This window comes from Ambystoma mexicanum, chromosome 13 (genome assembly GCF_040938575.1).
Source record: "Ambystoma mexicanum isolate Mex_15411 chromosome 13, UKY_AmexF1_1, whole genome shotgun sequence".
NCBI classification, from domain to species: Eukaryota; Metazoa; Chordata; class Amphibia; order Caudata; family Ambystomatidae; genus Ambystoma; species Ambystoma mexicanum.
The window spans coordinates 366,495,223-366,522,157 of record NC_090938.1 but is presented as its reverse complement, the minus strand read 5'-3'; the positions used below and the strand labels follow the sequence as shown (position 1 = coordinate 366,522,157).

Below are 26,935 nucleotides of genomic sequence, written 5' to 3'. Positions count from 1 at the left end.
GAAGCTCAACTGCAGAGCTCGTGTGTAGCCTGCCGGGAACAGACTTAAGTCCCAGCGGGCCCTACTAAGCCTTTCTATTTTTCGATATTGATAAAATGGGGAGCATTACGTTAGAAAACAGAGAAAGGTGCACAAGGCATTACATTGACTCATTGCCACGCGTTCGGGAAGTGGCTGAACTGTGCGTAGATGGCTTAATTCAGCCCACTGCTCAGGGCTTGTATAAGGCCCATTGACAAAAGGCACGACAGCATAATACAGCAAAAAACAATTTTCGAAAGTGAGCGTGTCTTATAAAGACTTGACACCTTCGTGTCCATAAATTCTTCACAAGCTATGAACACCAAAAAACTCCATATTAAATCACCCTTGCCACAGGAGACCAATACGGCCCCTTGAGGACAAATCGCCAATCTAGCCTGCCTCAACCTGAAGTGTATTTGTAGTGTGACAGTGATTCCGAAATACAGACTCCCTACACTCTGGGTTTGTGTCCATAGTTGTAGCCAGGCCAAACTCCGTTTGCGGCCTTCATTTCTCAGCACATTACTACATGCGTTCTGCAGAGCTGGACACAATACCATATACTGGGCCTCCACAAACAGAGCAGTGTCACAGAAATGGACCCCAGAACTCGGCACAGTAATAGAGATGGGACTCCAGAACTGGACTCGTGCTGTACAGGCAGAGAAACAATGTTACAGAAGAGGGCAACAGAAATGGACACAATACCTAAAACCGGGCCTCCAGAAAGAGACACAATGCTACAGAGGGGGACTCGGAACACATCAAAACATTACAAATGGAGCTTCCAGAACTTGACACAAATAGCATAGATGGGGCCACCGGCAGGGGTGGTATGTGAACCAAAAGAGGCCCTAGAAATAATGTTCAAAGTGGCCCCATATTACACATTTTCAGCAAGCCCAACCCTTTTCATGAGAACATTTGAAAATAACACACAAAAGAGGCCGAGTGTGCAGAGGCCTACTGGGAAATCTCTAGAGTCCCCTATGCGCTAGTCCACCCCTTGTCACCAGAAATACTCAAAGCCACATATGGGGTCTCCAGAATGGGACACGATCCTGCAAAGGAGGTCTCCAAAATCCCCACGGTCTCCCGGACAAATACATGGACCCTCCGCCAGGAAACGGGATTAAACACAAATAAAGCTGCGTTAATAAAAAACGAGCACTTTTTTTTAAAATAAAAAAAGTGCCTACGTTTGTCCAAATGAAGTTAAAAGAAAAAAAGAGTTGGGCATTACCCGTTCCGGGAGTCCTGCAGCCTGCCTTCCTTCTGTTCAGAATTCTGGGCCGCAGTCCCCGGGGTCAAGGGGAGTGTCCGAACCCTGCAGGGCACACCTCTAAGGCCAACAGCCCAGGGAGTCACCCCCTCCTCCAAGCAGCACCCTTCTTCCTATGGCGCCCCTGGCATGAGCAGGCACGGGGGACTCCTTTGTCTCCGCGACAGTGGCGTGGCTGCCGCTGCCTAAAGGTCTGGGCAGATGGCTCTTGGTCGGTGCCCGGGGCTCTCTGTGTACACAAGCTACAGGAAGCTGGCTGTAAAAACCAAGAGGTTCGGGGATGCCAGGGACTCGGGCGAGAATTCCTTAGTGGTTTATAGAAAGCAATGGGGAGCCCAAGTGTTTTAAAACAGTCCACGGCAGCGATACATGAGAGAGAGAGAGAGAGAGGGATGGCAGCGGCCTAGGGGAGACAGAATGGGGCCAAAGCAACCATGCGTGCCCAACTATGTAAACAGAATGGACGGCTGCAACACTGCACGTGATAAGGCTGCTGAGGCAGACAGCCCTTCAATCAGGGGTGCAGGAAGGCACTGGGCAAACTAGAGAAATCGAGATGTAAATTGCCCAAACAAGGGGCACAGACTCACTCTGTCCAAACCGGAAGGGGGTGGACAAAAGGGAACGCTGTGATTAATTCAGGGAAGGGAGAGCATAAACTCACAACGCCCACACCTGGGAGCCGTGACTCACTGCACACAGCAGGGGGCAGAGTTCCTCACACCAGGGGGCAGAGACACCAACTGCATAAACCAGGGTGCACAAATCCACACTCCCAAATCCTAATGGAGGAGGCGCACACTTTCAATCTTATCAGGTTTCACACTGCCTAAACCAGGGTTCAGAGCCCTACAATGCCCAAACTAGAGGGCGAGGAAAGAGGGGCACACTGGCCTTATGGGGTTGAGGGCTTCACACTGTCTGATATCTCTCAGACCACTTCCAAAACATAGCCCTCGAGCAGTGGTCTGCAAACTTTCTTATGCCGAGCCCCACCTTGAATACAAATATTGTTTCACCCCCCCCAGGTGTATTTCCAATTTAATGTTTACATTTTGTATTAAAACCAGTCACAGTAACCATGTTTTAAAGAGCTTTGCGCCTCCTTAGGGCATCCTTTGGGCCCCCGTAGGGGATCCTGCCCCACAGTTTGAAGACCACTGCCCCAGAGAGACACAAATCCATCCTCTCTTTCTCAACACCCTCTGCAACATCAGAAACACCCTCCCACTTTTCTCTACCTTTTCTCCTCTCTCCCCCCAGAATTCCTCAAGCTATTATCAGGCATCAGCAGGGACGGACTGGGAACCAAAAGAGGCCCTGAAAAATGTTTTCAAAGTGGCCCCAAATAATATATTTTCAGCAAGCCCCAGCCTTTTACTATGAGACAATTTGAAAATAAAATATAAAAGAAGCCCAGGGTGCAGAGGCCCACTGGGAAATCTCCAGAGTTCCCTATCCTGGAAATCAGGATCCCCTGGGTACCCCTGCCCCCCCAAAGCCCTCTCTTCTAAAAGAAATCTTGACCCCCTGCCCCCCCAAACCCCTCTCTGCTAAAAGAAATCTTGACGGCCACCTGTGCCGGTAACCTTGCAAGATTCATCATCAACTGATCACTCACGTTATCTGTTGCGTAGTGAATATGCGGTACTGTGCATGCGCGGCCCTTAACGAGGCTCGCGCATGCGCGCAGTTAATAAAGAAGGCCCCAGCCGGCAGTTGCGGCTGGGGACATGAGCAGCCAGCACACGTCCCGTGTGGTCTGTCCAGCATACATGTGTGACTGCGTGTGAGTGCTAGCGCGGGCCTCAGGCGGCCCCCGCCCTTACAACACTGGCGACGAGGGACGGCATCGGAGCCCTGAGCCATTGCTCCTAGTGTGTCGGAGAGTGTGGCTCTTCTCCGTGTCGGCACGGATTCACGCACATGGCCGGTGGCCATCTTTGATCCAACGCGGATCGCAGCGGTTGCGGCCCAGGAGGGTGCTTGTGCGCCGGCTGCGATCCCCCTAGCTTTTAAGCTAATTTTTGGAACATTCCACAGCCCTGGTAAGATGAAGGGCTGTGGGTTCAAAAAAAAAAAAAATACAAAAAAAAAGAAAGAAGCAGCATTTCTCCCCGGCAGTGAAAGGAGACGCCTGGAACTTTCTACATCCAGGTCATCAGGGCCTTCTGTCGTCATCCTTGGGTGCTGATCCCCCTGCGCTCCCATCCAACGACTGGGCTGCTCATACCACCATTAAAGAGTACCAGACTGTGTACTTCGCCCCGGTATCATCATGGGTGAGGGAGGATAAGAAGAAGGTGCCCCTCTGCCGGTCCCACGCAGAATGCACAGCACATTGGCCCCAATGCCCGAATTTGACACCACCGGCCCACCATCCAAGCTGGGGCCGAAATGGCTACTGTGGGTCAAGAAACTAGAAATGTTTTTCAGGGCCTCTGGGGAAGAGGATGACGACATGAAGATCGCCACCGTGGTATACTCTGCGGGCACAGAGGTCCATAGGATTTATGACTCTCTCAACATCCCGGTGGTCACATACGACTCAGTGAAACAGGCCCTCCAGGATCATTTTCTTCCCATGGCGAATGTCGATTTCGACAGGTTTGTTATGTGCGCAGAGAGACAGCAGGAAGGGGAGTCGGTGGACCATTTCTGTGCCCGGCTGAGGCACCTAGCTAGCAACTGCAGGTGGGTGAATGAGGAGGAGATGGTACGGAACCAGCTGCTGCAGGGGTGCAGTTCGGGAAAGCTAAGGAGGCAGGTGTTGAGGGAACCAGGCCTGACCATACAGCAGATACTCGATACAGGGAAAGCGTACGAACTAGCGGAATCCAGAGGGGCGAAGATGGATGTGGCCATGCACCCTGGCAAGAGAGAAGAAGCTTTCGCCATCGGGCGCTCTGCCCCAGGGAGGGCGCGATGGCCACCAAGGAGGGTGGATGGTCCTCCCGCGACTGGCACTACGCAGTCGTGCCCATATTGCGGATATGACGAGCCGCACATGGGAGAATGCCGGCGAAGACACAAGTCTGTGGCCGGTGCGGCACACCAGGACATTATGCGAGGGTGTGCAGGGCCTCCACCCCGGTGACGGCATTGAGGGGGCCTGCGAGAATCGGAGGGAGCAATGCCCGGAGAGTGAGGGGTGTGTCGTCGGTCGAACTAGGCATGCAAGATCTAGACATTGCAGAGGAGGAAGAAGAGGAAGAGGAGATGATCTTCATCTCGAGCATCGCTACTGGTCTCAGAGACAGCCGACAACCGACGTGCACGGTAAACATTGGGGAGGTCCCCACCCCGGTTCTTATAGACACTGGCGCATCAGTCTGCGTGCTGGTGACTGAACACTATGAAGCTCTTCCAGGCCCTCCCGAGCTGTCTGAGTCCAAGGCACTGATATATGCTTTTGGGGGTGACACCCCGCTACCGATCCAGGGAGTGTTTGTGGTGCCAGTGTCCCATGGGCAGAGCAAGATCAAGGCGAGGTTCTTCGTAACAAGTGTAAGCCCGCACTCCCACCTAGGCTGTGCTGCTTCTGAAGCCCTCAATATAGTGCATTTCATGCTGGCCGTTTACCACACCGATATAGACCGCATGCTGCAGCGTTTTGACACCATCTTCCAAGGGGTCGGAAAACTGAAGGGGGACCCCATCCGGCTTCACATCGACGGGTCGGTGAGACCAACAGCCCTCAAACATCGTCGAATACCGTTCCACCTGAGGGCACAGGTGGAGCAGGAGCTACAGTTGCTCATTGACTTAGACATTATCGAGAGGGTGGAAGGCCCGACCCCGTGGGTGTCCCCAATTGTTGTCGCCCCAAAGTCCAAACAGCGAGGAACCGTCCGCATCTGCGTGGACATGAGGTTGCCGAACATGGCGATCAAAAGGGAGCGACACGCCCACCCTGGATGACATTGTCGGCGAGCTACAGGGAGCAAGAGTCTTCTCCAAGCTGGATTTGAGGTCTGGCTACCATCAACTGGAACTTCACCCGGAGTCCAGATACATTACCACCTTTACGACTCACGAGGGACTATACCAGTTCAAGAGGCTCAGCTTCGGGGTCTCGTCGGCAGCGGAAGTCTTCCAGAACGCCATCCGGGGGCACTGGCGGGGCTAAAAGGGGTGATCAACATGTTGGACAACATCCTGGTGTTTGCACAATCGGAAGCGGAGCATCTGAAGCGCCTGGAGCGGACACTGGAAAGACTCAGAAGCCTGGGACTGACCCTGCACCGCAAGAAGAACAAGTTACTTACCAACCATAACGTTCTTTCGACTGGATGTTCCTCCCACGTATTCCTCATCTTATGATAACTCATTGTCTCCAGCTTCGCTGCTTCGGGAAAAAAATTCTCTCGGCAGAGGGCGCTGTGCTCGAGATCGTGGCGTCGATTGTCCCTCGACGGACTCTGTACTCTGTTGATGTCACCGATGGTATAAATAGCTTGAGCCGCGCCCGTTGCTTCAGTTCTGTTTTTTCGATGAAACATAGGAGGAACACCCAGACGTGCCCCATAACTGATGCACTCATCGTGAGAGGAAAGTGTCATCGTGAGAGGAAAGTGTAAGAAAACGTAAACTGTACTGTGGGGTAGGATGGGAGGGTCGATGAGGAATACGTGGGAGGAACATCCCGTCGAAAGAACGTTACAGTTGGTAAATAATTTGTTCTTCGAATGGATTGTGTCCGCCCACGTATTCCTCATCTTATGATAGACTCCCATAGCAGTGACAATTTTGGAGGCGGGAGTACTAGTTTTAGTTTTCGTGAACAGAATGCAGAACTGCCTTGGCAAATAATCCCTCATTGGAGGAGGCAGTATCCAAGCAGTAATGCTTGATAAAAGTATTCATTGTTTTCCAAGTTGCAGCTGCACAAATATCTGCTTCCGGGACTCCCCTCTTTAGAGCCGCAGAAGTAGCCATTCCCCTTGTAGAATGGGCACGAAGCCCATCTGGTGGGTCTTTTCCCGCTAATCTGTAGCATTCAATTATGGCTAAGATGATCCAGCAGGATATGGTCTGTTTTGTTACAGATAAGCCTAGTTTATGACCAGTATAACCCACAAACAGTTTGTCATCTTGTCGCAATTTAGACATCCTTGAGATGTAGTCTCTCCTCTTCCTTGCCCAAATGAGGAGGAGGATAAAAAGTTGGTAGTACTATTTTTTGTGACAAATGGAAGTCCAAAACTAACTTTGGTAAGAATGAAGGTTTAACTTTAAGGACTACCTTATCCTTATAAAAAATAGTATATGGTGGTCTGCATGAGAGAGCCTGAAGTTCACTAACCCTGCGGCCTGATGATAGGGCCACAAGAAGGACAGTTTTTAGTGTTAAAAGCCTCAATGGACATGTGTGCAGAGGCTCTAAAGGTATGCAAGTCAAGAATTTTAATACTAAATTTAAATCCCAAGTTGGGACATGAAAAGGTATTGGAGGGTATACGTTAGTAAGTCCTTTTAAGAATTGAATTATTAGTGGTATTTTGAAATATGAAACCTCTTCCGAAGTGCACTTGAAAATCGACAGCGCAGCAAGGTATCCTTTGATTGTTCCTATCTGGAGCCCCAGATTGGCTAGATGTAATAGAAAAGAGCACAACTGGAGTGCCACATTGAAAAGGGTCCACATCCTTATCTTTGCACCAGTTACTAAACCTGTTCCAGCGACATTGATACAAAGATTTTGTTGCTAGCCTTCTGGCCGAAAGCAAGACTTCCATTACGTCATCAGGAAGATCCCCATCCTTGTATCTCAACATCTCAGAAACCATGCGTGAAGGTTGAGTGTCTTGACCTGTGGATGGAGAACCCGACCTTCCTCTTGCGAGAGAAGATCCTCTCTTTGCGGAAGACTTATTGGAGGGCAGATGGACATGTCTAGAAGGTCCGGGTACCACGTCCTCCTGCCCCAATCCGGGGCAATTAGGATCATGGTTTTCCTGAACTTTCTCAACCTCCTGATTACTTGAGGAATCGCGGGGACTGGAGGAAACGCATGCAGCAGCGGAAACTTACACTCCACTACGAATGTGTCTCCCAGAGCTCCTCTTTGAGGAAAGTCCCTTGAGCAGTAATGATCGCACTTCCGGTTGCCCCTTGAGGGGTTGACCAAAGGGCAAAGATCTCCAGACGGACTTCCTGAACCAACTCCCACTCGTAAGGGACTGAACTCTGCCTGCTCAGAGCGTCTGCCGCCGCGTTCTTCTCTGCGGCTAGGCGAATTGCCGATAGAGAGATTCCTTCTTTCATTGCCCAGAACCAGAGCTGCATTGCCTCTGTGCACAGTGGTAGTGACCCTCCACCTCCTCTCTTGTTGAGGTAGTGCATTGCCACTGTATTGTCCATCATTATCAGGACATTCTTTCCCTGTACAGAGGGCAGAAAGACCTTCAGCGCTAGTCTGATTGCCCTCAGCTCCAAAAGGTTGATGTGTAGTTTGGACTCCGATGGAGACCAACGACCGCTGATTGTCAGATCGTTGGTGTGTGCTCTCCACCCTGTGAGTGAGGCGTCCGTCACTACTGTTATCTCCGGCCATGGTTGCCAAAAAGACTCTCCCTTGAGAATGTTGTTGTTGCAAGCCCACCATAGAAGATCCTGAGCAACTGCGCTCGGGACTTGCAGTAGATCCGACATATTCCCTGAGAACTGGGACCACTGAGTACTGAGTGCCCATTGAAAGGATCTCATTCTCAACCTGTCCTCTGTTACTACGAAAATGCAGGATGCCATGAGGCCGAGCAACCTGAGAAAATTGAAGGCCGGTAGACGTTGGGCATTCTGGAATTTTGTTACCGTCTGCTGGATGTGGAGAGCTCTCACTTCGGGAGGCTGGGCTTTTCCCGAGGAAGTGTCCAGGGCTGCTCCGATAAACTCAAGCTTCTGGGATGGTAGCATGTGGGACTTCTTGAAATTGAGGGAGAAGCCCAATTTGTGGAGGAAGTGGCAGGTGATCGAAAGATGTTCCTGAGCTTGTTGTGGAGAACTTGCTCTGATCAACCAGTTGTCCAGGTAGGGATATATGTGAATACCTCCTCTCCTGAGACTTGCTGCCACAACCGCCAACAGTTTGGTGAAAACCGTCGGGGCGGTGGTCAACCCGAATGGCAGAACTCGAAATTGATAATGAGAATTGCCAATCGCGAACCTCAGGTACTTTCTGTGTTTTGGATGGATTGGCACATGAAAGTAAGCATCCTGAAGGTCCAATGATTCCAACCAAATCTTGGAGTTGGAGAGCCTGAAGGATCTGAGAAAGAGTCACCATCTTGAACTTGTCCTTCCTGAGGAACTTGTTCAAGTTTCTCAAGTCCAAGATGGGTCTCAGTCCTCTGTCCTTTTTTGGAATGAGAAAATATGGGGAGTACCAACCCCTGTTCCTCTCCGCTACAGGTACCAGTTCTATGGCACCTTTCTCTAGCAGGGTTAAAATTTCCTGCAACAGGAGCAGATCTGGAGTTTTGACGGAGTTGGCTCCCGGTGGATGATTCTGAGGCCTTTTTAGGAAGTGGAGACAGTAACCTTGGGCTACTGTTTCCAGTGCCCAAGCATCTGAGGTAATGCCCCGCCATTCCTTCAGATGCTGAGAGATCCTGCCTCCCACTGGTGTTTTGTGTAACAAGGTCTCAGAGGGATTTTGAGGCGGCTGCAGGAGTGGCTGAGGGTACAGATGCCGCTCCTGAGGCTGATTTTGCACCTCTTCCTCGTGCTCCACGAGGGAAGTTTCTTTTGCCCCTTTGAGAAGCCTGTCCTCTTCCTCTACCAAAAGAGTAGTATCGAAAAGAACGACCCCTCCAGGAAGATGAGCCGGAATAGGGTTTTAGAGGCTGGCGCATAGAGGCGCTAAGCGATTTAGCTGCCGCTTTCGAGGTCTGAAGTTTTTCTAGGCTTTCATCAGCCTTGCTGCCAAACAGCCTCGAGCCATCAAAGGGCATGTTAAGGAGTCTGGCTTGCACATCTGATGCAAACCCGACTTCCTCAACCACGCAAATCTGCATAGCACAACGCTTGCAGCCATGGACCTGCTGATACTATCAGCAGTATCCAGTCCAGACTGGAGACATTCCCCCATTGCCTCCTTCCCGTCTTTGACTATATTCAGGAAGCCTTCCCTTTACTCGCCTTCCGGAATATGATCAACCGCCGCCGAAATACAGTCCCACAGGTTATGGGTAAATCTGGCCAGGGTACAGGTGACATTTGTCGATTTAAGGGCCATACTGCCTGACGTGAAACTTTACGTGCCCATACGTCAACTTTTTTACCCTCTCTATCTGGAGGAATAGTGGGATATGCAGTCTGTTTTGATGTAGATGCTGCCTGAATGACTAGACTTTCTGGAGTCGGATGCTTATTTAAGTATTCAGGATCCGTTCCAGCTGGTCTATATTTTTTTGGAAAAGTGCTATCTGCAGCAGCAATACTCTCAGGTCTATCCCAGTTTTTCTCCACCCTCCTCTGAAGAGCCCTGTGAAAGGGGAGAAATGGATCTTTTTCAGGCCCTCCGACAATTATATCCGTCATGTCATCCTGTTCAAAAACGGGTGAAGTGTTACCCCAACCCATATATTCTATTACTCTGGTCAGAAGACCCCTGCACCCAGCATCTGCATGCTCTGCAGGATCAGGTCTGGAAAACCCTAATTCTGGGGAGATGCCAATTCCACTGGCAGAATTACCAGGTTACTCACCGTAGTGACCACCTTACTCCTAGTCCATAGTCCCCTTTCCTCCATACTTGTGGGACATCTCTCCGTCCTGTGGGACGGGACCGGAGCACTTTGTAAAAAGCATCCACATTTTTTTCAAAAATGTGTCCCTCATCTCTTTCCTGCGCGGGGCTCGGCACGCGGCCATAACCCTGCCCACCTTGGCTCCACCCCGCACATCGCCCATCAGTCCTTTTCTATCGCTGGGTCAAAGACCCATTAGAAATAACAGAGGAACCTTATTAGAGGGGACGGCAGGCGGGCATATGGAGGAAAGGGGACTATGGACTAGGAGTAAGTTGGTCACTACGGTGAGTAACCTGGTAATACTCCTACGTCCCGTCCCCTTTCCTCCATACTTGTGGGAGATTCCCAAGCACTCCTTACAGAAACTACGGGTGGATGGAAATACCCCTTACTGAAACAGGTTCTTCAGCACAGCCTGACCAAACTGAGCGTCAGCTCTTGAGCTCATGTCGAGACAGTAATGCTAACAAAAAGCAGATGGAGAGGCCCAAATAGCTGCCCTAGCGATGGACTCCCAGGGGACATATTTCTGAAAAGCAACCACGGCTGCCTTTCCCCGCACCAGGTGTGCATGGATACCCTTAGAAGGTTTCAGCCCTTGGACGGTGAAAGACTCCGTGATGCAGGTGGCGATCCACCTAGAAATAGTTGCCTTAGACGCCAGCTTGCCCTGAGGGTTACCGAAGGTCACAAAAAGCTGAGAAGAACTCCTAAGCTCAGAAGTCCTGTCCAGGTAGAACTTAAGAGCTCTTCGGACATCAAGACAGTGTAGAACCCTTTCAGCCTCTGAGGCAGGGTTCGGAAAAAAGACCGGAAGGGAGATCGACTGATTCAGATGGAATTCGGTCACTACCTTCGGTAAAAAAGCCGGGTTTGTCCGAAGGACTTCTTTGTCCTTGTGAAAGACCAAGAAAGGATGCTCCACAACAATGCCTGGAGCTCACTCACTCTTCTTGCTGACGTAAATGCGACCAAAAAGGAGACTTTCCAAGACAAGTACTTGAGGTCCACTGTAGCCATTGGTTCAAAGCGTTTATGGCACAGCGCCGTCAGGACTGCATTTAGGTCCCATGGCAGGTGCGGACTACGAACCTGAGGGTAGAGGCGTGTCAATCCTGCAAAATGCCTCTTAACCACTGAGTTACTCAGAGAATAAGAGCACTGGTCTGTAGAAAGATAAGCGGAAACCGCTGAAAGGTAAGTTCTGCATGACAGAACATGAACCCCTGACTCTGCTAGGGAGGACACGAAGGACAGCACCGTGTCAATCGTGGCCACTCCAACTTCTTCTCCAAACACCAAATGACAGAACCTGAGCCATTTACTCCTGTATTGAGATATGGTCGAGGGTTTCCTGGCTGCCTGGATAATGCGCATGTTATCCGCAGACAAACTCAGATGCTCTAAAGACTTGAACTCGGGCACCATGCCGCCAAGCTGAGCGATTGTGGGGAGGGGTGCCACATCTGTTGTTCCCCCTAGTGAAGAAGATCGGGAGTTACTGGTAACGTGATCGGCGGAGACACCGACAGGTGTTGAAGTTCTGAGAACCAAAACCTGGCCTGCCACCACAGGGCTATCAGTAGAAGGGAACAGTTCACAGAGTTCTTCAACTTCCAAATTGCACGGTGAACTAGAGGCAGAGGCGGGAAGGCGTAAGCTCTCATGTTGTGCCATGAAATCTCGAGAGCATCCCCCAGAGAGGAGGCTCCCAGCCCCCCTCTGGAGGCATACTGAGGAAGTTTCTTGTTCACCGCTGTGGCGAAGAGGCCCAACTCCGGTGTGCCCCAACGCGAGAAAATCCATGATAGGACCTCTGCCTTCAACTCCCACTCGTAGCTGACCACTGTCCGCCGGCTGAGGGCATCCGCTGTGACATTCAGCTGGCCCGGGATGTGCACTGCAAGCAGCCAGACACCATGAAGCACGGCCCACTCCCAAATCTGGATGGACAGGTCCACGAGGGGGGGGGGGACTTTGTTCCCGCTTGCTTGTTTATGTAATACATTGAAACAACGTTGTCCGTTCTTATGCGGACCACCTTGTTGACAATGAGCGGTCTGAACGCCCTGAGCGCCAGAAAGATCGTCAGAAGCTCCAAATGATTTATGTGCAGGAGCTTGTCCTGAGGCAACCAGAGGTCCGAGACCTGAAGAAGATCTAACGTTGCACCCCACCCCAGAAGGGAGGAGTCCGTCGTGATCGTCACCATGGGGGCTGGGTCCTGAAACCCTGCGCCCCCCGACAGGTTGCTGAGAGATGACCACCAGTCCAGGTCCACTCTCATGGAATCCGGAATCGTTATCCGCATGGAATCCGGATCCACTGCCTGACGCCATGAATTCCGAAGAGCCATCCGGGTCTGTCTCATTTTGAGACGAGCAAGAGGAAGAGCCAGTACACACGAGGCCATGAGGCCCAGAAGCCTCTGGAACCACCACAACATGCTCTCCGACTGCGCAAACATCTGACACGTGGCCAACAGATCCGCCATTCTGTCCCCGGTCAGATACACCCTGCAGTCGATCGTGTTCCAACGAAAACCCAGGAAGATCAGGTCCTGTGAGACCGTCATGGAGGATTTCCACCAGTTCACCGACAGCCAGGATGGAACAGGAGCTGAAGGAGAGACTGGAGGATGCCCGCTGCTGCCAACGGGCAAGGGCCCGTAAGAGCCAGTCGTCCAAATAAGGATACACATGGATACCCTGGAGACGAAGATAGGCCGCAATCACCGACATCATCTTCGTGAAGTCACGCGGCGCCGAGCTGAGGCCAAAAGGAAGCACCCGAAACTGGAAGTGCTCCTCTCCCAAAGAGAAGCGGAGGTATCTCCTGTGTGGATTCCAAATGAGGATATGCATGTACGCATCCTGAAGATCCACCACGCTGAGCCAATCGCCCATCTGCAAAGAGGAGCGTATCTGGCCAGGCGTGATCATCTTGAATTTCTCTTTGGGTAGGAAAAGATTGAACTGGGAAAGGTCTAGGATGGTGCGCAGGCCTGCCTGGTTGGATTTGGGCACCATAAACAGTCAGGAGTAGAAGCCCTCCCCTCGCTCCCCAAGGGGAACAGGTTCCACAGCTCTGAGGTCCAGCAGTTTCTGAACCTCGGCCTTGAGGGAGGGTGAGCCCGACAGCTGAAAAGGAGGGTTGAGGGGTGGGGTAGGGGGTAAAGGTAAGCGGAAGCCCGCTCGAGCGACTGACAAGACCCATCTGTCTTCTGTGATGGTCTGCCATGCCTCCCAATGAGACGCAATGCGTCCTCCCACCAGGGTCTCGTGCGAGCGCAGAACACCCTCATTTGGCAGGCTTATCGGTGGCGGTGCCACCTGAACCTGATGAGGAGGCTGAGAAGCCGGAGAAAAACCGTGTACGCTGTTGTCTACGGCGGTTATTCCCCGCAGGAATATCCACTCTGCGAGATTTGCGGTCAAGGAAGCCCCTAAAACCAGAGGAAGGTCGACTTTGCGACAACAGTCTCTGGGATTTGAAAGGCGCTTTCACCAGAACAGACAATGATTTAGCCGTTTGAGTGCTATCTTTGGTTTTGGTGAGCTCCACATCAGTAGAAGAATGAAAAAGCTCCTTACCATCGAATGGAAGGTCCAACACCTTGTCTTGCACTTCCTTAGAAAATTTAGTGGCATGCAGCTACGCTTGCCGTGAGGTCTCAAACCCAAGCATAAGGCCCTGAGCCGAGGTGTCCACGTGGTGAGCCGCAGCCTCCAGGTGATCCTGGGCGAAGACCCTGGCATCGGAAAGGCCTCCTTTGAAGTCTTCCAGCTTCTCGACCGGGATGTGCTCCTCAAACTCCAACAGACCTTTCCAAATCCGCATGTTAGCTCCCGCCAATATCAATTCGGCGTTGGCCTGCCTGCGCTGCAAAGCCGAGTTGGCGAAGATTTTCCTCCCGAGGGAGTCGAGGAGCTTGTCCTCCTTTCCCAGAACCCGAGTAGCCGTCGTGGAAGAGGATGCTGCAGGCCTGGACTGCAAAGTGGCCGCAGCCACCACTGTGGAGGAGGGAGGCGGACAAGACGACAGGGCCACCTCTTCCAAAGAATGCAGCCTGTACCTCGCGTCAATCTTTTTATTGACAAAAAGTCCCGAGTGAGGCTTTTCCCAGACTCTTCGGACCTCTGCCAGAACGTCCTTCTGCAGGAACAGGCCGGTACGCTCCAAGGGAGACAGGGTGAACGCCCCAGAAAGCACGCCCTCCTGCGGAGCGGGTGCCTCGGGCACCAGAACATCTAAGAAACTCATCATGTCCAGTACCCAGTCATGAAAGGGTCTGATAGAGCAGGGAAGGTCCTTGTTGTCCTGATTCCTTGAGGGTCATCTGACAGGTCAGGATCCTGCTGAGCCGTGTCAGGCACTGCCTTGTTCACTGGGGACAATGGAGGCAAAGGCGGGAGAGCAGGGGGGGGCACCACGGGCAAGGGAGGCACGGGCGGAACCACCGGAGGAACATGTGGAGCCAGAGGCACCGGTGGACATATCTCCTTAAAAAGCCCTTTGAAATATTCCCTCATGGGGTCGGTGCGCATAAGCGCTTGAAATTTACCGAAAAAGGCATCCTCAGGAGATTGTTTCTGGGCCTGAGGAGGCCACTCATTAGGTGGGCAAATCCAGGGACGTAACGGGGAAGGGTGCCACACCGGCCCCTCTGCCGACGTATCCACATAAATCAAAGGAGCCGCCCCCACGGGCAACAAAACATTGTGCAGAAGAGGTATCCGGGCGTTCCAATCATAAACCAGCTGTAAGGATGCGCACAAGGGACCTTAGGTTCCCCCAAGAGACCGAGCCCTACACCAGAAGCCGATGGCGTAGTTGAAGGGGAAGCACCTAAAATGGCCGTCGTGGTCGTGGCGGGAACGGGTGCCATTTTGTCCTCATCTGAGGGGAGCTGCGGCACGTGAGGAAGTGAGGCTGGGGTCCCCGTCGATGGATCAGGGTTCTTAATCTTAGTCTTAACATAAGGAACCTCGGCCGAGCCGGTACTATGAGGCCTGGAATGTTTTTGTGACATACCAACCGCCAACTGAGCCTTCAAAGGAAGAACCTCGGCACTGCCGGTAAAAGAAGAACCTTGCTTCTTTGCCCCCTCAACCGATCTGGTGTTACCACAAGAACAGGAACGGTGCGCTTTCACTGACAAAGCCTTGACCGGCCTCTCAGAACTGTTGGTAGCTTTAGCCTCTGTACGAGGGACCTCAGACCCAGGCCCGGTAACAGCCTATTCTCCGCGGGCCTCGATCATCCGTTCGGTAACAAAAAGCCCAGCCATGCCTCGGGGCGCACCCCGGTTTTGTTTTTGAGGGAAGCCGACAGAGAGGCCGCAGAGGGAGCTCCAGTACCCCACGACTCAGTAGAACTGGGTCTACAAACAGCCCCCACAGGAGGGGCCTCGGAGCGTACTCCGGTGTCCCCAGGCCCCTTACAGAGACCCTCAGAGAAAACTCTGGTAGAATTATTAGGCCCAACGGGCACCTCAGGTTGAACCCCGGTAACAGAGCGATCAACGCCCCTCCCGGACCGAGAGGAACCCGGGAAGGTATCCCCCAGTCAGGGTGCTCAGAAAAGTAAAGAACTTACCGGGCGTTTTTTCTTCTCGTCGATGAATGCCTGAAAATGCGAAGGAGGAGTTTGTCGAAACACCTCCTCCCACCGCTTCAACCGACGTTGAATTGCCCGGACCGAAAGGGAGTCACAGTAAAAACAGGAGTCCCAACGGTGTTCCGGACCCAAACACTCTAAACAAAGAGGATGGGGATCCGCCCTCACGAAGCGACGGTGACACGATGAACAATCTGGAAAGTCTAATTTGAAAGACATAGACAGACTAGTAAACGAACACCAGCGAGAGCCAGAGAGGAAAAAAGGGAAGAAAACCTTCCGAGGATGCAAGTGCATCTGGCCCCGATCGAGCGGAGAAAAGGACTGATGGGCGATGCGGAGCCAAGGTGAGCGGGGTTACAGCCGTGTGCGGGGCCCCGCGCAGGAAAGAGAGGAGGGATACATTTTTGAAAAAAATTTGGATGCTTTTTACAAAGTGCTCTGGTCCCCTTCCACAGGACGGAGAGATGTCCCACAAGTATGGAGGAAAGGGGAGGGGACATAGGAGTATGTAGAGTATCACTCAGGTCTCTCATTATAGATTCCTGTTCAATAAGTTCCTCAGGAACTTGCTTTGTGCCATAAGAAACTCCAAAAGGCGTAACTTCGTCTTCTTCTGAGCCAGATTCCTCATAAATGGAGGACATGGACTAAAAAAGTCTGACCTGGGTAAAGGAGTGAATCTCCTTTCTTCTTCTACCATACGCGTCGAAGGGATTGATAAATCCTTCGAAGTTGTCGAAGGAGTCTTCGATGACTTCGAAGATGACTTCGACACGGGGGTCGAGGATGTTTTTGGTTTTGGTGCCGAAACTGTCGACGCCGACGGCGTCGATGAAGTCATCGAAGCCTTTGATGACTTGTGTTTTTTGTATGTCACCAGAGAAGTGCTTGACTCTCGAAGAGTCTTTGACGGCTTGGCGTCGACTCGAGTTTTTTTAGTATCCTCGACACTACTGGTTTTTACCATTGTAGTCTTGGACTGCCCTTTGTCGTCCAATGGAGCGACCTTAGGGGTATGGCTTTTTCGTGGTTCTTTCGCGGGGGTGGCGCCGCGTTCTCGAAAACCTCCATCATCTTTTTACGGAATTCTTCCCATTTACTGGGAGAATCCGATTTTGTCGGACATCGAATTTCTTCGGTCGACTCTGAAGAAGAAGATGAGGGAGATCTATGTCTCCTCTTCATTTTTTTAGACGATGGCGAAGAGTGTCTCGATCCACTTCTAGATCGAGATTTCTTGGAGTGCCTAGGGCAATCCGATTCCTTCAAATCAATCGCTTTCTTATGTTTTTTTAGACGTAGCCTTCTTAGAGGCTTCCCTCCCCACCGACAGTTTACCTCTCCTCTCACGAAGAGCTTACTCGGTCATGGATTGGCAGGAACCGCAGTCATCATAAAATGAGGAATACTTGGGAGGACACAATCCATTCGAAGTGTGAGTTTCTGAAGGACCGGATAGAGTTTTTTGGATTTGTGTTCCATGCCGGAGGCATCTCACCTGAAGTTACGGGACATTCGGGAAGGGGCCCCGCCAGAGTCTCCCGCTGAGATAAGGAGCTTCCTGAGCATGGTCAATTACTGTGGACGATTTATTCGTGACTTGGCCTTGCTGTCGGAACCCTTGCGGGCTCTGACCAGGACACTGACGTGGCGTGGGCCTGGACGGAGAAGGAACAAAGGGCGTTCGCCGAAATCAAGAACGCCCTGTCGGGGCAGGAGACCATGGCGTATTTCAATCCGGACAAGTAGTCGGAAATAGTGGTGGACGCCAGCCCGGTGGGACTGGGGGCGGTCCTCATGCAGGCAGACCGGCAAGGGACCATGCAGCCCATCGCCTAAGCCAGCAAGGCGCTCACCGAGGCTGAGAAGAGATATTCGCAAATTGAGCGCGAGGCCCTGGCCATCTTATGGGGCTGCTAGCATTTCCAGATCTACATTCTGGGCATGCCTGTAGTCGTCATAACGGACCACAAGCCCTTGATTCCGATCATGTCCGGCGCCTTGTCCAAGCCCCCACCGCACATCGAGAGATGGATGCTCTCGCTTATGGAATACGGAGTCAAGCTGCAGTATCGCCCAGGCACGCACAATCCAGCGGACTATCTGTCCCGTCACCCGGGGGCTGGGCGTCCCGAGACTTTGATGAGGTGGCGGACTGTGTGGAGGTGGTGCAGCACGTGGTGGAGTCAGCGCTGCCGGTGGCCCTGGCGCACCAGGAATAGTGGATGCGTCAAACGTGGACAAGGTGTTCCTGGTAATCAAGGACGCCATGGCCAGTGGAGAGTGGCGTGAAGTGCTCATGAACAATGCCAGAAGAGACTATGGTGCACGGAAGGATCTCCAGGCGCTATGGAGGGCACGCCATGAGCTGTCAGTTTCCGACGACGGTCTCCTGTTGAGGGGGTGCCAAATCATCATTCCACGGGCACTGGTGGGAAAGGTACTGCAGCACGCCCACAAAGGGCACCAGGGGATGGCGAAGACGAAGGCACGCCTGAGGTTGAAGGTGTGGTTCCCGGACCTGGACAGCAGGGTGGACAAATTTGTGCGGGCATGCATACCATGCCAGGCGGCTAGTCCAGTGGAAAGAGGGCCGCCCATCCAGGCCATGGAAAGGAGTGAGCAGCCGTGGGGGACGGTGCATGCCGACTTCGGGTCCACAGGCTGAGGAATGTACTTTCTTGCAGTGGTAGACCAGTGGTCGCAATATCCAGAGGTGGAACTGGCGGAATCCACGGCCAGCGATCACACCATTCTGGCCCTGGAGAAGATGTTTGCCACCCATGGGTTCCCCATCGAGATCTGTTTGGACAACGGCGCACCGTTCCAGGGGCAGCAGTTTGCTCAGTACTGTGAGGAAAGGGGGGATCAAGCACCGTAAGGTCACCCCACTCTGGCCCAGAGCAAATGGGGAGGTGGAACGCTTCATGCGGCCGCTGAATAAAATCTTCCGAATATTGCTGAATGGAGGGGAGGAGCTTCGCCGCAACCTCTTTGAATTTCTGTGCAAGTACCGCACGACCCAGCATCAGTCTACCGGGGTTGCGCCAGCTGAGGCCCTTTTCAAACGAGCTCCCAGGGGGCTACTGCCCAAAGTCGAAGGACGCTGTCTGGGAGTGATCGACAACAACCGAGTGCGGGCGGAAAGGGCCGTCCAGAATGAGCGGGAAAGCGCCAGGCAGAACCTGCCGGAGAAGGCGATTGCAGTGGGGGACTCGGTGCTGGACCGTAACTGCAGGCCGGAAGGGAAGCTGTCACTACCGTACGAAGTGCAGCCGCTGGGAGTGACCCATGTCAAGGGGTCCATGATCACAGCGGCCAATGCCAGAGGCACAGTCACCAGGAATGTGTCGTTCTTCAAGCGGATCGAGGTGGCGCCTGCCCCCGCAATGCATGACGTACCCGGACCCAAGCCCGGGGCAGGATCTCCACCAAGGGACTACGGATCGCCAGAGGCTCCAGGGGCACCAGAGGCACTTCCAGAGGAGTCCAGAAGGTACCCAAGCCGGGCGGGGCGCAAGCCATCGCAGAGGTTCCAAGACTTTATCATGGACACTGCCTCGTAACAGGTGGAGGACTGTTCGTGAACCGTTTGTTGTTGTGTGCACATGTTAGAACTTTTTCTTGTTTGGGGAAAAGGGAGGGATGTTGCGTAGTGAATACGCGGAACTGCGCATGCGCGGCCCATAGCGAGGCTCGCGCATGCGCGCAGTTAATAAAGACGGCCCCATCCCGTGTGGTCTGTCCAGCATACATGTGTGACTGTGCCGAGCCCCACCTTAAATACAAATATTTTTTCACCCCCCAGACGTATTTTCAATTTAATGTTTACATTTGTTTATTAAAACCAGTCACAGTAATCCTGTTTTAAAGAGCTTTGCGCCTCGTGTGGGCATCCTTTGGGCCGCCGTAGGGGAGCCCGCCACACAGTTTGAAGACCACTGCCCCAGAGAGACACAAATCCATCCTCTCGTTCTCAACACCCTCTGGAACATCAGAAATACCCTCCCACTTTTCTCTACCTTTTCTCCTCTCTCCCCCCAGAATTCCTCAAGCTATTATCAGGCATCAGCAGGGATGGACTGGGAACCAAAAGAGGCCCTGGAAAATGTTTTCAAAGTGGCCCCAAATTATATATTTTCAGCAAGCCCCAGCCTTTTACTATGAGACAATTGGAAAATAAAATACAAAAGAGGCCCAGGGTGCAGAGGCCCACCGGGAAATCTCCAGAGTTCCCTATCCTGGAAATCAGGATCCCCTGGGACCCCTGCCTCCCCAAAACCCTCTCTGCTAAAAGAAATCTTGACGACCACCTGTGCCGGCAACCTTGCAAGATTCATCATCAACTGATCACTCACGTTAACTTCCCAGTAGTATTTAAGACCGCCTACATCAACATGCTCTTCAAAAATACCTCTTTTAGCGATCAACCCGACCAATCTCAAACTACTGCTATACAGCTAAATAAGCCAACCAAATGGCATACTCACACCTATGCCTCCTCTCATAATCAAACCAGATCCTCCACTCCACTCAATCTGACTTCAGACCTCTACAAGAAACTGAATCCTGCATAGTCTCCATCTGGGATGATCTTAAAAGACACTCAGACTCAGAAGGTTGCACTGCCCTAATCCTGTTCGACATCCAGCCGCGTTCAACATCATTGACCACTCCATCCTCACCAAACTGAAACTGTCAGCACCCTGGTATACGCAAGAACTCAACCTCAGCAAAAGAGTCATCAGAAAACCAGAGAAAACCTGGCACCGTTCCAGGACCACATCCAACATGGCGCTCCTCAAGGAAATCAGAGCAACCCTCCAACAACTAATCAACACAGCCAAGGCCTCCTACTATCAGAACACCATAGCAGAAGCCGACAACAAAAGCAGAGCCTTCTTCAAATTGGTCAAGCTCTGCATCCATCCGCTACCTGCCCCTGCCATACCACACTGAAAAATCCACCACCATCAACACCTTCTTCATTGACAATCAGCAAGATTGTCACCACCATCTCTCTGCATTCACAGGCCCACTTTACGTCCCTCCTTGCAAAATCTCCACACCCTCGACAACATTGAAGACACTCTAGACAGAGGACCTGGTAGAAACCCTGGCCACCCTGAAAGCCACATTGTATACAGACATCCTCCCAGCATCCATCCTCAAGACCCACCCCACAGAAGTTCTACGTCTGCACCTGGAGATCATCAACAGCTCTCTAACTCAAGGTACCTTCCCATCAACCCTAAAAACAGGACACATCCTCCATCTATTAAAGAAACCCTCTCTGGATCCTGACAACCTAGGTAACTATTGCCCATCTTCTCTTCCTAGGTAAGATCATCGATAAAGCAGTAGCCGCACTATTGCAGCAACACATCAACACCAACAATCTCCTCCAAACCTTTCAATCCAAGTTCAGACCCAGATGCAGCACAGAGACAGCAACCACACAGGTGGTTGATGAAGTCCTCAACATCCTTGATGATGGCCACTCCTGCCTCCTGGTTCTACTCAACCTCTTTGTCGCTTTCGACACAGTAGACAGCCAGGTGCTTAAGGAGCCCCTACATCGACACATCGGGATCAGCAACCTTGTCCTACACTTGTTTAAGTCCTACCTCGCCAACCACCAGCAGTTTGTTCAGATGGACTCCTCTAGATCGTCAATGCTACCAGTCACCTGTGGAGTCCGGCATGGTTGCATCCTCTCCCCAGCGATCTTCAATCTATACATGGTGCTGCTGGGAGCACTCCTAGCCACACACACACAACATCCACATCCACCAATACACCAACGACACACAGCTATACCTTAAGGACATCCATAGGATCAAAACCTGCCTCTCGCTGATCCAGTCTTGGATGTCCAGTGTATACGTGAAGCTCAACCCCTCCAAGACCGAATTTCTACTCCTCACCAACAACTATGAACACCCAGACATACAGACCTGGCTATCAACCAGGAACTCTGAGGGCTTCACACCTGAGCTCCCCTCCTGCACCAAGTCCCTCGGGTTCCACATCGACAAACACCTCTCCTTCAAGACACACACAGCTAAGAAAACTCAGACAGCTTGGCATCAGCTCTCCCTCCTGCAGAAAGCCAAGCCCTTCCTCCGGACAGCTTTAGATCCGCCATTCATGCAGTGGTTTTATCCCACCTGTATGGGGGAAATGCACTCCTTGAAGGCCTCCTGTTGTCCTCCCTTGTGCCCCAAGAAGGGTCATACACTTGGCTGCATGCCTCATCAAGGGTCTACGCAGATACAACCACATTACCCTGGCCCTCATCGACCTTCACTGGCTCCCACTGCACGCACAAATCACCTTCAAGTCTTGTTGCATCATCTATAAGGCAGTCGCCCTCAAGGCACCCAGCTACTTTGCAGAGAAACTCAGCATCTCGGGTGGATAGCACACCACCAGAAGCTAGGACATGTGCAGACTTGAAATGCACTGCTGCATAAAGGAAAGGACCAGAAAACAAGCCTTCTCTGCATACGTCCCAAAACTATGGAACCTCCTCCACATCAGCATCAGACTTGCACCCATGCGTTTACCATTCAGAAAACAACTCAAGACCCACCTCTTCAAGGAATCTCTACTCAACACGTAGGCCATCATGTCGCTCATCGCGCCACCTGACTCGCTCAACACCGCCCACCACTCTCCTTCCCACCACCCGGTACAGCTGTACCCCTCCTCTGTGCCCGTCTGTATCCTACCGCTGCTGCATATCTGTTCTGTTGTTACCTCTGAAAAGCACTCCGTTATGTATTTATACTGCTGTATACCTCTGTAATGCACTCCGTTGCTTCTCGAAGCCACGTCTGCACTCAATAAATATAATAATATATTCACCTGTGCATCGGGGATAAAGCTCTGAATTTGATATCCTCCTTCCCGTGCAACAGATCTCAAATTGTACACATGCCTCAGTTTTGCTCGGCTCCCCTCCTAGTCGCTCATGGAGTACGACAAGTTGCCTCTCTCTCTTCTCTTCAACATCTATCTGTGCCCGGTACGCGCACTCATCGTTCCCATGGTCGATCATGCTACAATTACGCAGACACCCAAATTATTCTCAAAATCCCAAATAGCCCAGCATCTACCTCCCCCAATCTCGCAACCTGTCTCTCAGAGATCGAACGCTGAATGACAGCCAGCCACCTCCTACTCAATCCAGGCAAAACCAAGATAATGCTATAAAGGGAAGACGGACATCTTCCTGCAACCCACCCCCTGGCCGCTCTCCCTAGACCCACCTCCCACCACCTCCAACACAGTAAAAAAATCAAGGGTGCTTTATGGACGCAAACTTGACGCTGTCACCCATCAACTCTGAGGCAAAATGTGGTTACCTACACATACGCATCCTGCATCACCTTTTTCCTTTCCTGACCTTCCCACACAGTCTCTGTGATCGTTGCTATCATCCTTTCACATCCAAACTATGCTAATGCCCTATAAATAGGAGCCCCTGCATCGCAGCTAAGACAACTCTGAGTAAAAAACACTGCTGCACGGCTCCTTTTACCCTTAGGCCCAGAGAACACATCTCCCTCGCCCTATGTTTCCTTCATTGGCTCCCGATCGGGCGGCGATCCACCTTCAAGGCGATGTGCATCCAGAGGTTGAAGTGGGTGGCAGCGGTCGGGAGCAGTGCTCCTATACTTTTTATTTTTTAGGTTCAATGTTCCTATACTTTTATATTAAAAAGAAAACGTTCTGGAATGGTTTTGTTTTAAAATAAAAGTGTAGGAAGAAGTTGAAGCTTGGAATTCAATGTACTGCACTGAGCCTTTCCTTAAATAGCAGGTGTGTTTGTTTGGGGGTTTGGATTGTGTGTGGGAGGGGGTGTGGTGTTGAGGTTTGTGGGGAGCGGTGCAGGCCAGCAAGAAACATAGTTCCACTACTTCTTTTCGTACACTTCAACCACTGTATTGCATCACCCATCTACAAAGGACCAGAATATCTGCAGCATAAATGAATATGTTACAGGCCTAACAGAAACCTCAGATCAGGCTCAGCACTTCTACTTATCATCCTAGTGACAATATCAACACATATGGGGGTTCTTCCTTCTCAGTACAAGCACCCACCATCTGGAGCACCCTCCCATTAACCATGTGCCACGTAAAGGACCACCTCACTTTCAGGAAAGCACTGAAAACCCAGCTCCTCCACTCAGCAACCTCGCACACCTAGTTTGATTCACATGCCCAACTCAAGCGAGAAATTAGACAGTTAGGTGGAACATATCACTCCTACCCATGCCTCTACGATACATACCACATGACTAAAACTAATATGCTTCATACCTTCTTCTCCAGACCCTTGTGCGCTACATCCCACAGAATACAGCTGGGTCCCACGAGAGATTTGGTGCACACAGCCACACACATTTGAGTTATACAATATCTGACTAATAACCTGTTCGAAATATATATCACCCTCGACCACGAGCACTACCACCGATAAAATACAGCTGAGCCCAATGCAATATTCCATCCATGGCGGTGGGGTGGCCTTAATCTTCCCTGAGTAGGTTCCTTTCACCTTCTTACCCACCCAGCTCTACTCTTCCTTTGAGAGCTTAGTATGCACATTGGCCATCTCTCTGTCTTCCTCCCTGACCCTTGCTACCATCTACAGGCCCCCGGGCGCTACCTCCATTTCCCTCTCTGAATGGGCTGATTTCTGTGCCTCCTTACTGTCAACCTCCTCCAATCTGCTCCTCTTGCTGATTACAACATCCAATTGGACTCCCCTGGCAAATCATCCGCTCTTTTCATTGACCTCTGCACCTCTCTATCCCTCTCCATTCTCCCTTCTGGTCCAACACACTCTGGACGCCCTCATCCACTCTGACCTTCCTCTCTCATCTCCTCTGGTCACCCCTCTCTCTTGTTCAGACCACTCACTTCTCTCCTCCCACCTGGGTCCCTTTGGCCCTCTGACTGCACCCCAAAAGCCCTGCCAACCTTGTTTGAGAACATCCACCCGATGAAACGAGTGTCAGCTGCTGCCTTCACTTCCACCTTTATCCCCCCTTGCTCCCCTATCTCAGACTCCACCACTAACACTGCTTTCAACAACTTCCAATTGTCCATCACAGACATTCTTGCCCCAGTCATGAGGATCTGCCTGAAACCCGCCTCTAAGCGTAACACCTGGTACGGCTCCGAACTTGCAGCTCTGAAACGAAAGTGCAGAGCGGCAGAACGGAAGTGGAAAACTTCAGTCTCATCCTCTGACAAACTGGCCTGCTCCTGCTCCAAAAGCAATACAGAATTTCCATCTGTGCCAAGAAAAGGGCCCACATGTGCCAAGAAAAGGGTCCATCTTCAGGCACTGGTATCTGGTGCATCGAAGAACATGGCTGAACTTTTCAAAATCTGCAGGGAACTAGCCAACTCTTCCGCAATCTCTTCCCTGCTTCCTTCCCAGACCTTCTATTTATTTTTTAAAAATTGTATTTTATGTATTTATAAAGCGCCGAAAGCCTGCAGGCATCTGTGCGCTGTAACAAAAACATGAAGGACAGTCCATATATGATGATACAGGGCAGAAAACTGAGTAGGAGAAACCAGGTGGGGCAGGAGAGTTACCTGGCACACAATGGCCACTCACTTTGCCACCAAAAAGAGCCCATCCTGCACCCCCCTTCCTCCCTTGGCCTCTCACCCCGCCTTCTCCTTTGACCCTGTCACACACAAAGAAGTCACCAGAGTTGTCCGCTCCATGAAGGCCACTTCCAAACGGGATTCCACTTGCTCATTCAGAACCATCAAGGACAACATTGGCTCTCTTACCCCCTCACTCGCTGATCTCTGCAACCACTCTTTTGCCACTGGTTCCTTCCTCTCCTCCCTCAAGCCCTTGTGCACCCCCTCCTGAAAAAGCCTTCAGCGGACCCTACCTGTCCAGCCAACTACCGCCCTATTTCCATCAACCCCCTTCCTGGGAAAACTGCTGGAGAAGTTGGCCTTGCCCCAACTCAACTCCCACACTGAACTTGTTGGTGGTCTCCACGACCATCAATCTGGTTTCTGAGCATCCAGAGGCACGGAAACTGCTCTACTGAACACCTGTGAAGAACTGCTTGCATCCCTGGTTTCCAACTCCCCAGCTGTCCTCATCCTACTTGATCCCTCCTCTGCCTTTGACACGTCAACCAGTCTATCCTCATACAAAGGCTCCATGATACCCTTGGTATCTCGGATCGGACACTGGACTGGCTGACCTCCTTCCTAACTGACCGGTCTTCCCAAGTCATCTTGGGCACCTTCTCCTCTCCTACTTCCTACTCCACCTCCGGTGTCCCCCAGGGTGCCATCCTCTTCCGTTGGCTCTTTAACATATACCGTACTCTGCTGGCACTCATCTCCACCTTCTCCCCCAACTTCCAGTGTTATGCAGATGACCCACAACTCAAAACCTCCTTCTGACCCTGTTGCACCTTCCACCATCCCTGACTGCCTATCTGCCATCCAGGCCTGGTGCACTTCGAATGATCTCTGCCTCAATACCAGCAAAACTGAGATCTTTCCCATTGGGATTCATGCTCCCGCCTTCTACCCTTCACTCTGGCCTTCTTCCATGGGCTCTGCCCCTGCTCAATCCTCTGAAGACAGAAACCTTGGGGTCATCTTGGACTCCTCTCTCCCCTTCCCCCCACACACTCAGGACATTGCCAAGAAGTCCCACTTCCAGCTCTTCCTTCTCAAAGAAATTCTACCCTTTTTCATCTTCCCCCAGAAGCTCAATGTTAACCGAGCACTGGTTCTCTCTATGGTTGACAATTGCAATAGCCTCCTCCCGAATCTTCCTTCTTCCACTCTGCAACCCCTCCAGCTAATCCAGAATAGGACAGCGAGACCTATCCTTGGCCTCAAGCCCAGGGGCCGCATTTCTCCTGCCCTAAAAAGTCTTCACTCCCTCTTTATCATCCACAAGGCTGTCTGGGGCCAGGGACCACTCTATCTGTAACTTTCTCTTACTAAATATTCTCCCTCTAGACCTCTGTGCTCCTCTGGTACCAATTATTTGTATGTAAAGTGTTTCGCTAAACAAAGGGCAGGATGTTGATTGCTTTATATCTCTAATATAGAAGGGTTAGATGAGATTTCTGACACAATCATTACATCTCTGAGTGAGGTCACAGAGAGGCTTGCCCCCCATAAGATGATTTACCAGAGGAAACATATGTAATCAATGGTTTAATGATACCCTTGGAGAATTT

The 26,935-nt window shown here is 51.6% G+C and overlaps 1 protein-coding gene across 3 annotated transcripts in view; it reads right to left on the bottom strand.

Annotated features, from left to right (window-relative positions):
- The window catches only part of SALL2 (spalt like transcription factor 2), a 633,863-nt gene that overhangs the window by 125,270 nt on the left and 481,658 nt on the right, over positions 1–26,935 (bottom strand). Inside the window, exon 1 of one of the 3 annotated variants that reach the window (XM_069633886.1) lies at positions 1,268–1,684. The exons of the other annotated variants lie outside the window; for them this stretch is intronic. The gene's annotated coding sequence lies outside the window, so the exon portion shown is untranslated. Of the gene's footprint in view, positions 1–1,267; positions 1,685–26,935 lie in introns of those variants that run through there. 3 annotated transcript variants of the gene reach the window in all.